The sequence below is a fragment of the Danio rerio genome, chromosome 21 (genome assembly GCF_052040795.2).
Source record: "Danio rerio strain M-AB ecotype USA chromosome 21, GRCz13ab, whole genome shotgun sequence".
In the NCBI taxonomy this organism is placed as follows: domain Eukaryota; kingdom Metazoa; phylum Chordata; class Actinopteri; order Cypriniformes; family Danionidae; genus Danio; species Danio rerio.
The window spans coordinates 11,550,691-11,566,048 of NC_141041.1; the positions used below are offsets into that span (position 1 = coordinate 11,550,691).

Consider the following 15,358-nt stretch of genomic DNA (forward strand, 5'->3'; position numbering starts at 1 on the left):
TTATTGATCTGCTTTCACTTCATGTAGGCGGAGTAATACACAAGGGAGAAGAGGCTGCACGAGTGGTGCTAATTCAGAATATCACATGGCTATCATCCAATCAGATTCAAGAACCAGACAGAACTGGTGTACAAATGGCAATATATGCAAATTGCATATATATCAAACAAGATCATATTTGGATTTCACATATATAAAATATGTAATTTGTGCCATAATATAGCAAAAAGTGGCCAATTATGGATATATATATTCTCAGTCATTGGAATAACAATTATTTAAACATTTTATATATATATATATATATATATATATATATATATATATATATATATATATATTTGTGTGTGTGTGTGTGTGTGTGTGTGTGTGTGTGTGTGTGTGTGTGTGTGTGTGTGTGTGTGCAAATACGGCCATATACAAACACATATAAACAAATACAGCTAATATATTTGAACATATACATACATATTTGCAATTCCAATGGTTATAATTGCATTTTTTTTTATATTTCGATATAAATGTTGATTTAATAAATCTATTTAGTTTTTTTTTACAAATCCAAAGATGAACTTGAATGTCATATATGTAATTTGTATATTTAAACATATGTGGTGGAAGCACATAAACTCTCATGAGTGTGTAGAAACACGTGCTGCGCTCTGGAGTGAGTGCTGATGTGGAACAGAAATGAGAAAAGATTTCTGCTGCTTGATTTCTCCATATTTCCGTGCCCGAAGTGGTTCATCCTCCCTGAAGGTGGCAGCTCGGTCTGGGCTGGGCCGGTCTGGGCTGCAGCGGCTCTATTTTAGTCTTAGAAGCGTGATAACCTCAACTCCTCTGCTCTTTTAATCTGAGCTGTGGCACAGAGGCCTGAACAAGCACAGAACAGCTCGCTTAATTCACTCCTGGCCTCTTCTTACTGCCTCATCTGTCATGAATGATTTAAAATAAAATAAAAGGTAAATGTACAAAATATTGGCAAATGTACAATTCTGATTCATAATCCATTAAGCTGTCATACTTAGCATATTGTAAGAGACAACCACACACACATACAGTTGAAGTCAGAATTATTAGCCCCCCTCAATTATTAGCCCACTGTTTATTTTTGTTACCAATTTCTGTTTAACAGAGAGAAGATGTTTTCAACACATTTCCAAACATAGTGGTTTTAATAACTCCTTTCTAATGACTGGTTTATTTTATCTTTGCCATGATGACAGTTAATAATATTTTACTAGATATTTTTCAAGACACTTTTAAATAGAATTAAAGTGAAATTTAAAGGCTTAACTAGGCAGGTTTGGGTAATTAGGCAAGTTATTGTAAAATGATTGTTTGTTCAGTAGACTGTCGAGAAAAAAATATTGCTTGAAGGTGCTAATAATTTTGACCTTAAAATGGCTTTTAAAAAATTAAAAACTGCTTTTATTCTAGCCGGAAAAAACAAATAAGACTTTCTCCAGAAGCAAAAAATATTATCAGATATACTGTGAAAATGTCCTTGCTCTGTTAAACATCATTTGGGAAATATTTTAAAAAGAAAAAAAAAAACAAAGGGGGGCTTTATTTTTCTTTTGGAGAAAGTCTTTTTTTGTTTTATTTTGGCTAGAATAAAAGCAGTTTTAAATTTTTTTAAAACCATTTTAAGGTCAAAATTATTAGCCCCTTTAAAGGGCCATGAAACCCCCTCGTTTAAGCAGTGTGTTTTTACACCTCTACTTTGGAAAAAGTTAGAAAAGTGGGCGTGTCCAGCTCTGTTTAGGGGGGAGTGTCGGAGGAAGAAAAGAGGCTTGGTATGAGAGTGTCTATTTGGGCGTGCTGAATTTCAGAGTCAAAACACACAACCACAGCGGACATTGTGACTTTGTTTACATGGACATCTGTAGTCGAATTATTTGCCAAATTATTAAATGGTGGACTTTAACTGCAGTTTGGCTCTTTCATTCAGGGAATTCATTAATGTCCCACCCGACAAACGTGATATTTGATTCGAGGCGCTGCTCTAAGTGTGTATTTTTCATGCAATGTTTGATACCGCACGGCGAATGAGAAACTCAGCATTTCCCGGAAACTTAGATACACACGGCAGGTAGCGTCAGAAAGCCGCGTGTGTTATTCCGGTCACAAAATCCAACACGAGGTTATAGTTTGGTTGTAACTGTTAGTGCTAACTATTGCACCGAGTGTTTGTTTGATACGAATAAAATACGAACTGAATAAACAAAGAGCACTGGTGGCTCACTTACCAAATCTGTAGAGACAGGACAATCACCAGCAACTAGAGCCGCGTCTTTATTTAGAGGAGACTACAAGCGAATCTGGATCTCAGCGTTTGCAGATGAGAACAGCTCTCAGGTAAACAGTAATCCTCCTTAGACACTTAAGTTATTGTTGTCGAGCGTCGCGTACACTGTAATCCACACGTGAGTCTGAGCTCTCACAGAGAGAAAATGAAAACGAAACTTAACTGCAGTAAACTATAAAAGCATCACTTCACGCTTGTTTTGCCAACACAACGTGGCGTCTTTGTAGTCTACACTCTGACAGTAATGAATATTAATAAAGTTGCACAATAGAGCGCGCTGATTGGTTTGAACCAACCCTTACTCATGCATTAATGCATCACACTGTAAGACGTAATTAGACTCACTCTGGCACAGACGTCCAGTCTGCACGCTGGAATACAACGCTATTATGTCATGGCCGTGACGCAGCTTCAAAAATTCGTTTCAAACCGGAAGTACGAATTTGCTTGAAATTACGCAAAAACAACCAATTTACACTATTTAGTGAAATATAGGTGTCCTAATAGTGTTTTTAGCAGTGTGGGACACATATACGACTGTCAACAGCTCAAAAAATGTGTTTTGGTGTTTCGTGACCCTTTAAGCTATTTTTTTCAATCTAAAGAACAAACCATCGCTATACAATAACTTGCCTAATTACACTAACCTGCCTAGTTAACCTCGTTAACCTAGTTAAGCTTTTAAATGTCACTTTAAGCTGTATAGAAGTGTCTTAAAAATATCTAGTCAAATATTATTTACTGTGATCATGGCAAAGATAAAATAAATCAGTTATTAGAAATGAGCTATTAAAACTATTATATTTATAAATGTGTTGAAAAAAATCTGCTCTCAGAAGAAAATAAATAGTGGGCTAATAATTCAGGGGGGGCCTGACTTCATTCTGACTTCAACTGTATTCACCTTATTCTTCGCCGACGAGTGGGTGCAGCCATTTGAATCTTTTTGGCTCGAGACTTCCGGTTTCATTCACTTCCATTCATTTTAAGACATTAAAAACTGTTCGTTTTGCTGTTTGATGTTGCAAACTGATATTTTCTTATTATATTCTTCTACTTGGTCTATATAGTCATGCAAACATTTGTTTGTAGAGCAAGTAGATTTCTCCTGTTTGTTATTCCTAGTCATTTCTCCCATAGGCGACTGAATTGGAAGTTCTCAAACAATCGCAAAAACAGGCGCACTTCCGCATTTTAGAATAAGGTCAATATAAATATTTATTTTTGAATATTTAAAAAAAAGTTAAATGTAAAAAGGCTTCATTTCTTCAATAAGTGCAAATAAAACTGAATATTATTATTATGATTATTATTATTATTATTATTACAATATTGAAAGCATATTACAAAAAAATGACTTTTTTTAGAATACTTTAATTAATCAAGGACAAATTGAAGTAATTTGTGGTATACAGATTCTATTCATTATTTATCTAATTGGTTTACTTTGTTTCTTTTTTTATTAGTTTGTTTTTTATTTATTCTATTTATTTTTTAATTATTTTAAATTTAACTATATTTCTATTCATAAAAATGCAAAAAGGTCAAATGTACCACAGTTTCCACTAAAAATATGAAGCTTTTTTTTTTCATTTATGATTTTTCAAATGCTCGTAATAGAAAAAAAGCAGCAAACCATATTTATATGAAAAGAATGATTTCTGAATGACTATGAGATTGAAGACTGGAGTAATGATGCTGAAAAATCAGCTTACCATCAGTGGAATAACTTACATTATAAACTATATTTCCTTCAAAAACATAATTTAATATTCATTTCTTAATTTTTCTTCAGCTTAATCACTTTATTCATCAAATTATTATTAATATTATTATTGTTTAATCATGCATGCAATACAACTATAATGCCTTTTAGGTATACAGAGCGAACTTTGATTTGATGTTCTAATGGTGACTTCCTAATGAGAGAATCAGCACGGATACTTTCCCAACCTATCGATCACACGAGACAAAAGGCCCGTGTTACATTAGCAGCTAACATGGTATGTTATTTTAAATCTGGCTTTGTATGGAAGCTTTCTAAAACAAACACTGAAACCTATCATGCCCAAGGCCTCATGTTTCAATGCTAAACAGAACTTATTTATGGTCCGAGGCAAGAGCGGATCGATTCTTGGATGTAACACAAGAACATGGAACAAAACAACAACACAAACTGCTGGCTTCTGTTAAAACAGCCTTTCTCCGTGTGCATTCATTAGCGACAAGCAGCTGGAAAAAAGAAATGCAAAGCCTAAATTCTGTGCCTAGCTTGTTTTTTCTTTTTTCTATATTATTTATTTTATTCCGACTCTGTTGTTGATGAAAGATACACTGTACAGTGTATGTAAGATTAAACTTGCTGCTGCTTCTACGCTTCAAGCTTCCCGCTTTTATCGATGCACTGTATCATTCTGTATGTCCCCATTACACAATGAGCCATTAGCAATGCAGCTACGGGAAAGCAGGATCGATTCAATTCTTTCATATACTGTCCAATATAAAGGACACAATACAGTGCATGAAATATGCATTTGCCAATATGTTAATTGATCTGCAGATCTTTCGAATAAAGGGGAAAAGATAAAAACAGATAGACAATAAATAATAACAGATGCCAAATAGATGCTGCATTGCAATTTTTTTAAAACAGTAGTGCATTGTACCAGTTACAGTGTGTTTACCAGCAAAACACCTTATAAAACAATATTAATTTATTTTGTATGTGACTTTGTGAGCTTAATTAAATTTTAAATATTGCAAGATATCTGTAGGTGCTTATTATTTTTTTTAATTGGAAATACACACAGTCACCTTTCTTCTGTAGGCAAAGGAACACACTTGTTCCCTCAAAGATTGTCCAATGGCAAGATTGTGGAGTTGATGGAATTTTGTTCAACTTTTAAGCTGTACCGAAAAAAGCGTTTAGAGATTTTCGAAATGCATTACTATTCTCTCTTGAATCGATTCAGATACATTTCTGATGGTTCTCTAGGCTAGTTTTTAACAGAAGTTGGTGCTCTGGGCTTGTTTAAACCAAAGATGGCGCTCTAGGCTAGTTTTTAACAGATGATGGCGCTCTAGGCTTGTTTTCAACAGTAGATTGTGATCTAGGCTAGTTTTAACAGCAGATGACACTCTCTAGGCTAGTTTTTAACAGAAGATGGCATGCATATATATTTAGTAATAAATTATTTAATAAAGTTATTTATTTATTTTTTTTTATTTACAACACTATATACTTTTTACAATATATTTACACAATTTTTAAATTTGATTACTATTTAGTCGAGATGCTAATGGTCTAATCCGATTCAATGATCTATGCTAAGCTCAGCTAAAATTGCTCCGGCCAGACCTGGACATTGGCTGAATGTTAAAATGTTAAATTATTTAAGAATTGTATAATACAGTTTTATGAGATAAAATGTAAGGTCAAATGTGTATATATTGTATAGTTATCTATGTTTATATAACATGCATATATTTAATAACAAAAACAATGGTATAAAATAATAAAGTTATTCATAGTTTTTTACTACCAACACTATATGCTCTTTATTATATACTCTTTTATAATATATTAACAATATTTTTATATTTGATTACTTCTCAGTCGAGATGCTAATGGTCTAATCCGATTCAATGATAAGCTAAAAGTGCTCCTGCCAGACCCGGAGATTGGAAATGAATATTTATTTAAAGTATTATTTAAAGTAAAATTGTAAATATCAAACGTTTAACTTTAGGTGAGTTGGATAATTAACCTATTTTCCAAAAAAAAGTGTAGCGTTCCTTTAAGCACCATATTAAACGGAAAGACTAAGAAAGCGCTACTCAACGGCTGTTATTCCCATCTGGCAACATCCCTACTATAGCCACAACCTAGAAAGCAGCCAAGACACCATTCACTATCCCTAATAATAGAGCCTAAATTACCAGAGTTAAATTATTGATCAAGGCCACAGTTAATGGTTGTGTCAGATAGTTGATCTCCCATGATTCAAATGCCAAACTCCTGATCTCAGACAACATCGCTCAGCACGTCTGCGATCATTCACTCAAATGAACATCCTCACGCGGCTCGTAAAGGCATATTCATTCCCTTCATCTCACAGGGACATCGTAGAGGATTCCTGTAAAACATCGCCCCCGGGCTAACATAATTCAGTGTGTGATGTTTGATGTGAAATGATGACCAGCCATGATCATCTTACAGGTTTGACATTTCACTAAGTACATATATTCAATTATTTACATCATAGCGCATTTGAAAACAAGATAAATGCAGGTTAAACGCAGGATGCTGTAAAGCAGGAGGAATAAAAGTTGATGGTTAGAGTTTTTGTAAACAAATAAATCAAATGTAAGGTTAAACATGCATATATTTTATAGTTATTTATGTTTATAAAAAATGTATACATTTAATAAATACAAATAATAATAATAAATACATCATTTAAATAAGCTTTATCTATTAACAGTGCACTTTTTATAATATATAGAATGGATGAAATAATACAGTTAATAAATGTATTATATTGCTTTTTAATAATAGTTATATAATTAGGTTTAGCTTTTATGGTCAAAACTACATATATTTTCTGTTTTTGTGTATTTACTTGATTTTTTTAGACTTCAATCTTACAATTCAAAAATATTCTGTAACAATGGAGTTTAGGTACAATGGAGGTGAAGGTCCAAATGCAGTTTATTTACAACTTAGTCAGGCAGGCAATGGTCAAAACAGAAGCAAACAGTATCATGAGGGTAATCAAGAAGCATAGTCGTCGTCAAAGCCAAAAAAGTCGGTGCAGGAGGCAATCATCATAAACAATAATCAAGGTAAGGATCAAAAGGCACTGCAAGGCTAGGCAGAAATAACGCTTGGTAATGTTACAGGTGAAACAAGACACGGCAACGTGTATGAGAAAGTCAGTGGTTTAAATAGTCCAGATAATCAATGATCGTGAGTTTTAGCTGTTTGTGTCTTTCTAAATGACTGTCAGCTGTGGCTGGAGTGATGAGTGCAAAAAGTTCTGGGAGTTGTAGTTCAGTTCAGTGGCCAAACTGTAGTTCTCCAGTAATCTGCACCTGCTCGAACGCCGGTGATCATATCATATATAATGCATGACATTTTTCTTTCTTTCTTTCTTTCTTTCTTTCTTTCTTTCTTTCTTTCTTTCTTTCTTTCTTTCTTTCTTTCTTTCTTTCTTTCTTTCTTTCATTCATTCATTCATTCATTCATTCATTCATTCATTTATTTGTTTTTTATTTATTTCTTTAATTAATTAATTTTATATCTATTTTGTATAATGAATAATATAATTAGAAGTGTTTTTGCAACATCTGCCTTACTCCAGTCATTAATTAATATACAATATTTCATAGTAACTTAATTGTCATATATTATTGTAATTATTTATTTTATATTATAGTTTATACATTTTTAGAACATTTCCGTTTAGTCCTCATTCTCATAATCAAATATATACTGTATACATGTGTGTGTGTGTGTTTAATTTTTAAAACAATGTATTTTTAATTGTTTATTATAAATAACATGCTAACAAAAGGTTTGTAATAATAATAATAATAATAATAACAATAATAATAATAATAATAATTCCTTACATATATATAGCACTTTTCTGGACACTCAAAGCATGTTACACATTTGGGGAATCTTCTCATTCACCACCAGTGTGCATTATCCACCTAGATGACGGGACGGCAGCCATATTGCACCAGACCGCACACCACACACCAGCTGATTGGTGGAGAGGAGACAGAGTGATACTGGAATGGTTAGGAGGCCATGATGGACAGAGAACAGTGGGCAAATTTGGCCAGGATGCCGGGGTTACACCTCTACCTCTTTTTTGAAAAGAACATCAAGGGATTTTTTACGACTACAGAGAGTCACGACCTTGGTTTAACATCTTATCCGAAAGATAAAGCTCACTGAGCAGTATAGAGTACCCCTCAATATACTGGGGCATTAGGATGCACACAGAAGGCAGATTGAACACCTCCTATTGGCCTCATTTACACCATTTCTGGCAGCAACCTAGCTTCCTCATGTGGTCTCCCAGCCACAGCCCTGGTCAGCTTCAGTGGGCGACCACTTTATTTAATATACCAAATCTTACAATAATTCATAAATATATAATAAAATATTAAATGTGATATGCTCATTCATTCATTAATTTTCCTTTCCGCTTAGTCCCTTTATTAATCAGGCGACGCCACAGTGAAATAAACCGCTATGTGATATTTTGTTGCATGCAAATATATAGTTAATATAATCTTAATATATTGCTACATATAGAAAATATTAATAATATATATATATATATATATATATATATATATATATATATATATATATATATATATATATATATATATATATATCCTTCAGCTCCTGAGAAATCTGAGTGAATGGGTAACATCTCCGTCTCAAACAGACTAAAAATGTCTGCTCTTTATGTTTTGGGTGGTTTGCGTGTCCTCATACAGCAGCTAAAAAAAGCATCTGAGACTGCCAGAGCTGTCTGATCTCTATGTATAATCAAGTCTATGATCAAGGAACTTTTTTTGTTCTTGTAGCACAATTGACTAGGGGATTCAGACAAAATTTACTAACACAATCCCGCTGAATCCCAGCAACTCTCAGAAATGGACTACATGAGTGCAGACAGAATTGATTAGTAAGATCTTGGGGTCAGCAGTCAGTAAAGTGTGTTCACGTGCACATTCTTAACATGATTATCCTTCATAAGCTGACAACTCACTTGATCATGTAAACATGTTAAAAACAGCTTTAGCATAATCCATTGGTCGCAGCTAGGTTTTTGCTGGTTACACAATTTTGCCCATGTAAATGTGTTAAAGGCACAATAGGTATGATTATGTTTATTAAAAGATCCAAAATAACATCAGAACAGATTTATATATATGCAGTTTAACCCAAAGACGTTAAACTGCAATGAACTGCACTGAGCAGCATTACAAATGTATTTAGTATGATAATACATCGCTGCTGCTTCTCCACATGATCACAAGCAGAATAACAGGAAGTGGTAGACTGTGGCAGAATAAAAGCTCAGCTGCTTGTGTGCTGTTTCTTGCTGTGTATTTTTATTTTGTTTTTGTGTTTCTTTGTTTTTAATAATGTATTGAACATGATAACCAGCATACCAAATCGAATATTTAAAAGTAAAATCACAAATTATTCCACTTTAATAAGCTGATTTATTTATGAAGTCCTGTGAATGTAGTTTACTTGCATTGCCAGGTTATTGGTTTGTGTATTTTTTTGAGTATGTGCGATGTAAATGTGCTCAACTAACTAATCCCTTCTGTTACGTTTTAAGGAAAGAAGCTACTTCATTAACCTCTAGCACTGTCTCTAATCTGACAGACCATATTTAGCTATGCTGGCTTATTCATTCCAACTGGGAGAGAAACACACACACACACAGAGAGAGAGAGAGAGAGAGAGAGAGAGAGAGAGAAAGTGAGAGAGAGAGTGAGAGAGAGATGCCTACATACAGTGTATAATTCACACACATACACACACACACACATATACATTTGTACAGCTATTTTTATGGGGACTACCCCTGTGAACAAAACAAGGCCCCTCTCTTCCACCACCAATGCAATTTAGTATCTGCTAAATAATAAAATGTAATGTAATGAATTCACGTAGACATAATGATTTTTATGCTATACTAATACAATATTTTATCTACCCCTAAACCTAACCCTCATGGCAAACAATCTGCATTGTCAAAATACTTAATTTTTGAATTATTTATGAGCCATTTTCCTTAAGGGGACCAAAAAGTGTCCCCACAATGTCAAAATATGATATATATGGTATATATATATATATATATATATATATATATATATATATATATATATATATATATATATATATATATATATATATATATATATATATATATATATATATGGTATAGCTATACATGTGGGAACATTTGGTCCCCACAATGTTAGGAATACAAGTTATACGCACAGAGAGAGAGAGAGAGAGAGAGAGAGAGAGAGAAAGAGAAAGATATAGATTTGTTCAGATCTATCATTATGTTTATTGTTATAAATGAATAATATGATATGTATGAAAAGATGTACTGAATAATAATGTGATATTTTGAATTATAATGTGATATATTGAATAATAATATGATATATTGAATGATAATATCAAATATTCAATAATAATATGATATATTGAATACTAATATGATATATTATTTATATTTTTATTTAATTATTGTATGTATATATCTTTTTTTTCTTTTTGTACTACTATTTACTGTGTTTTTATCATATATGTATGTTCTTTTATTTCTATGTAAACTTTAGAACTGCTTTGGCAGTATATTTGTAACATTAAAGCAATTATTGAATTGAAGAGAGAGAGAGAGAGAGAGAGAGAGAGAGAGAGAGAGAGAGAGAGAGAGAGAGAAGAAATGCATCCAGATATCTTTCTCACACATACCCGCTGTACTCTTCCAATAACAGATCCCCGTCAGTGTAATACCAGCACAAGAGTCTAAAAGCACATTGATTTAAAAACAGCTGACATCTCTTTCTCCGTGTATCTCTCTGGTGTCTCTGGGCCTGCATATACTCTTCCTGCTTCTGTGATTACACGGATTCATGTATCTATTTTTTATCTCATGTGATGTTCAAATGGTATCTTCAAATTTTTTAGATGTGCTTATGTGTGATCACTTATATAATCTACTGGCAAACATTTATGCACTCTTGTAACCATGTGTTCAAACAGCCTCTGAAGGCCATGTGGGTAAGAAAAAAAATATATGATTTTAACTCAATCCTACACTCCTCATGTTTGCATCTGAATATTCTTTTTCTCTTCGAGCTGTATCATGTTCTTTTATGCTAATCAAGGTCACATTAGTTTTATTGTGGAATTTTATTACAATCTAGCAATATTCTAAGTTGTGATTTACTCGTATTACCTCAGTCTTCTGCATCACATGATCGCAGTTGGAGTCATAACTTTTGCAAGTTAAAACAATTTTTGATTAAGATATTGCCAGAATATTGCTGTAAATAATGACTTTGCATCAAATCACTGCTTCGCTGTTTTATTCTTTTGCAGAATTAAGAATCAAGAGAGAACAATTTAGATCAAGAGTAATATATGATTTATATAAAAAAATGAAATGTAAAAATTCTATAATGAATTGCCCACACACACACACATAAGCATACATATATATACAGTTGACGCCACAATTATTAGCCCCTCTTTAATTTTTTTTCCAAATGATGCTTAACAGAGCAAGGAAATTTTCACAGTATGTCTGATAATATTTTTTCTTCTGGAGAAAGTCTTATTTGTTTTATTTCGGCCAGAATAAAGGCAGTTTTCATTTTTATAAAAACCATTTTAAGGACAAAGTTATTAGCCTCTTTAAGCAATTTTTTTCCGATAGTCTACAGAACAAACCATAATTATACATTAACTTGCCTAATTGCCCTAACCTGCCAAGTTAACCTAATTAACTAACTAGTTGAGCCTTTAAATGTCCCTTTAAGCTGTATAGAAGTGTCTTGAAGAATATCTAGTCAAATATTATTTACTGTCATCATGACAATGATAAAATAAATCAGATATGAGAGATGAGATATTAAAACCATTATGTTTAGAAATGTGTTGAACAATTTTTCTTTCCGTTAAACAGAAATTGGGGGAAAAAATAAACAGGAGGTTTAATAATTCAGGGGGGCTAATAATTCTAACTTCAACGGTATGTATATTGTTTTTAAATTAAAAAATTATTGCAGCTATGTTGATATCCCTTTGATAATTACATTAATGGGGATATGTTAATATGTTATTGGGGGTGGGGGGTTGAGTTTAGCAGAGTATATTATTGAACTAGGTTGATGATCGATCACATCAAAACATGTTGCTGTGTACTTTACAACCTACGCCACTGAGCCTGTTGTCAGAAACATAACTTTAGTACTATGTCTTATGTTTGGAATAAATATTTATATATTGCACTGCTTGCAAGCTTGCTTATTTGATCAATTTCAAGATCTTTTTGGTCCCGTGAAGTTTTAAATCTGTTAGTATCCGTATGTTAGTCTTAAGGACATCTATCATTTATTGTGTACTGAAGGATTCGGATTTCTACCTTCCAATCCGCCTCATGTATCAACGTTTATCCTTTTCTCATCATCCTGTATCTTATTAGTTTTATTAAAGATGGTTATTGAATAATGAATAATGTTAACACATTGCTTAATATAAGAATGTTCAGTGCATTTGTCTGTCTCTTTGTAACTATTTTCAGTAGCCACCAAACAAGGTCAGAGGTCACGGAGACCCCGAGTGGAACTGAATGGCTGAGGGCTGGAACCAACTGTTTCTGTAGTTATTTCTATGAGTTAATACTATCTAAAATTTCTAAAGTGATTTTGCAATTTTTACGGTTAATTCTTTTAAAGTGATTCTACTTTTTATTCAAGATAGACTTTGTGTAGTAAGGATATAACTGCCTGAAAGTAGATTATACCAGTTTTAACCAGTTTAGATACAGATTGTACTTCAAGTGTGTGTGTTCTATTTGATTGTGGATCCGTTTCACAGGTCTGGAGTCAGCTCTAAACAGCCTAGTGGATGTCTGACGTTTATATGCTTAACATATTGTTTAGAATTGCACGCACGGACCCACATGGAAATTTCCTAGTTTATCTGTGCTTTAACCAATCAGGTTAGAACACCTTTATGTGTGACGCAGTTAATGACGTTATGTGAGAGAATATTTGTTATTGATTTGTGATTGTAAGCAGAGCGGCCTAGGAACTCAAAGCGAGTGTTGAAGCTGGCTTCTGCTGATGAAACTGCAAACTATCTTCAGTAAACTTGATTTATTTATTTGAATCTCTGACTCCGGCTCTTCTTCATCTGACAGACTGGTCATTCTTTGGGTTAAAACTGTTGATAATCCCTACTAAAACAATGACAAAAATCATATTACGAAGATATAAACATCCAAAGCTTGCAGTTTGTCACTTCCACCTAATTAGATCAACCATTTTAGACATTACCTACACATACTTCACTTTGTCATCAAATCTTCTGACCAATCGAATTCTTTCTAGTATCTGACATGTCCTGTCCCCTTGAAGATGCTTCTTATTAGTTTATTTTGCATTAGGTGCGTTTGACTTCATGCAGCGCTGCGCAGATCGATCGAAATCTGTCTTAAAGCGGTGCATGCTGGTTAGAATTTTTGTCTGGATTGATCCTGCGCCGAAGCCATGTGACTGTCACATGTGGCATCAGAGTACCGCGACAGCGCTACGAGATCAGACGACTGAATCAGCTCATGCAGCATCTAAAGAGCGACTGCTGGAACTGCGATGACGACACCAAAATTACACGAATGGCTGGATTCACCACATGACAACACGTGTATTTCGGGTTTATTATTGGACAACTTCCAATTCAAAAGTTTCAAAACAAACAGTTCACTTTTCATACCCTCTCTATCTTGTATATATCATGCACATTAAAAGACTACAAATATTTTACTGCAGTAATCATTTTTTGTTGAATAATTTGGCTATAAAGGCTAGATTGTTTGCACAGGTTTATTTTCGACCTTCTTTATAAAGACTATTTACTGCATTCAGCTTCATTAATGATTTAAATGATATATTTTAGTGAATAACCTAAACATTAACTCAAATTAGTCTTACAGACTTGAACTAAAATATATTATATATTATCATCATTAATCCTGACACCCTAAAGCTTTCTTAACAAATTAAGTTAAAGAACTATTTTAATAATTAATTAAAAAATCATTTATATGATTAAATATTTTTATTTCTATATTTTATTACTTAGTTTTAAAACTTAAGTGACATTAATGTACCAGCTCTTTCTGGGAAATTTCTACTTAAAGTGTAGCTCACTTATTTTAGGAATGTCCTTTTGTTCAATCTTTTTAAATTAAAATGCTTTTTTAAAAATGCTTTCATTATCCAAAATAGTCTTAATCATTGTTTAAGACTTAATCAAAACACCTTGTTTTGGGTTTTACACTAAAGTAAGTTTAATATTTAAAAATGTAAATAAATGTAAAGCCCTTTAGCATATTCAAACATAAAGTATTAGCCTAAAAAGGAGTGTTTAGACTCCTAAAATTTGTGCTTATTGCCTGTATTTAATAGGCCTTTTCATTTGTATGTTTATATTACACTCTCATTCCCCTTATTCATAAATCATAATTATTGTTTAAAAATGTACTATAGTTTGTAGAGACTGTATTCTGTTTTATTTGTACAGTAAATCTTTTGTTGTTATAAATAAATAAATGATGATGACGCCATGTGATAGGTCATCATGGCTGCTGCAACTTTGAGCCCCAAAGTGTCTAGCTGTCTGGCTCCGTTTTCAACTCCGCCCATGCCTGCGCTCGGCTAATCTTGTTGATCACCAACTGCAGCTGTGCTTCATGTCGAACGCACCTATATTCGTTCGCTTGAGCTCAGCGACTCTCAATAGCAACGATGTGATAAAAACAAAAACCCATTGGCTGTTTCCTTTTAAAAGGGGAGGAGCTACTACATGTCCCGCCCTGTCTTCATGTTTGAATTGAGATCACGGCAACCATCAAATAAAAAAATGCACATTTCACGGCACTTTACAGCACCTTTAAGTCCTTAGGAAACTATGATTCCAACTACAAGTCAAAAACGGTAACCACACAATTTTATGATGCTGTTTGCAATGTATTTAGGAACACCAGATCATTGAAATATACTGTTAATCACGGAACTTGTGACATTAGATGACTATTGATTTAGGGAAACGCGCGTCAGATCACCTCAGTTGGAAATTAAACAGACTCCGTATACTAGCAGTGGAGGAAAGCAAGCAGTCAGTGAGGATGAAAGCAAGAAAGAGCTGTGGCTCCGTGGAGAATGTCAGTTCATTAGGAAGTAGTCCAGTGCACTTCT

The 15,358-nt window shown here is 33.3% G+C and overlaps 1 protein-coding gene and 1 long non-coding RNA gene across 6 annotated transcripts in view; one reads left to right on the forward strand and one right to left on the reverse strand.

Moving 5' to 3' along the window:
- Positions 1–15,358, forward strand: part of LOC141379990 (uncharacterized) — a 225,950-nt gene that overhangs the window by 138,025 nt on the left and 72,567 nt on the right. The window lies entirely within an intron of this gene.
- Positions 1–15,358, reverse strand: part of hcn1 (hyperpolarization activated cyclic nucleotide-gated potassium channel 1) — a 200,515-nt gene that overhangs the window by 131,625 nt on the left and 53,532 nt on the right. The window lies entirely within an intron of this gene.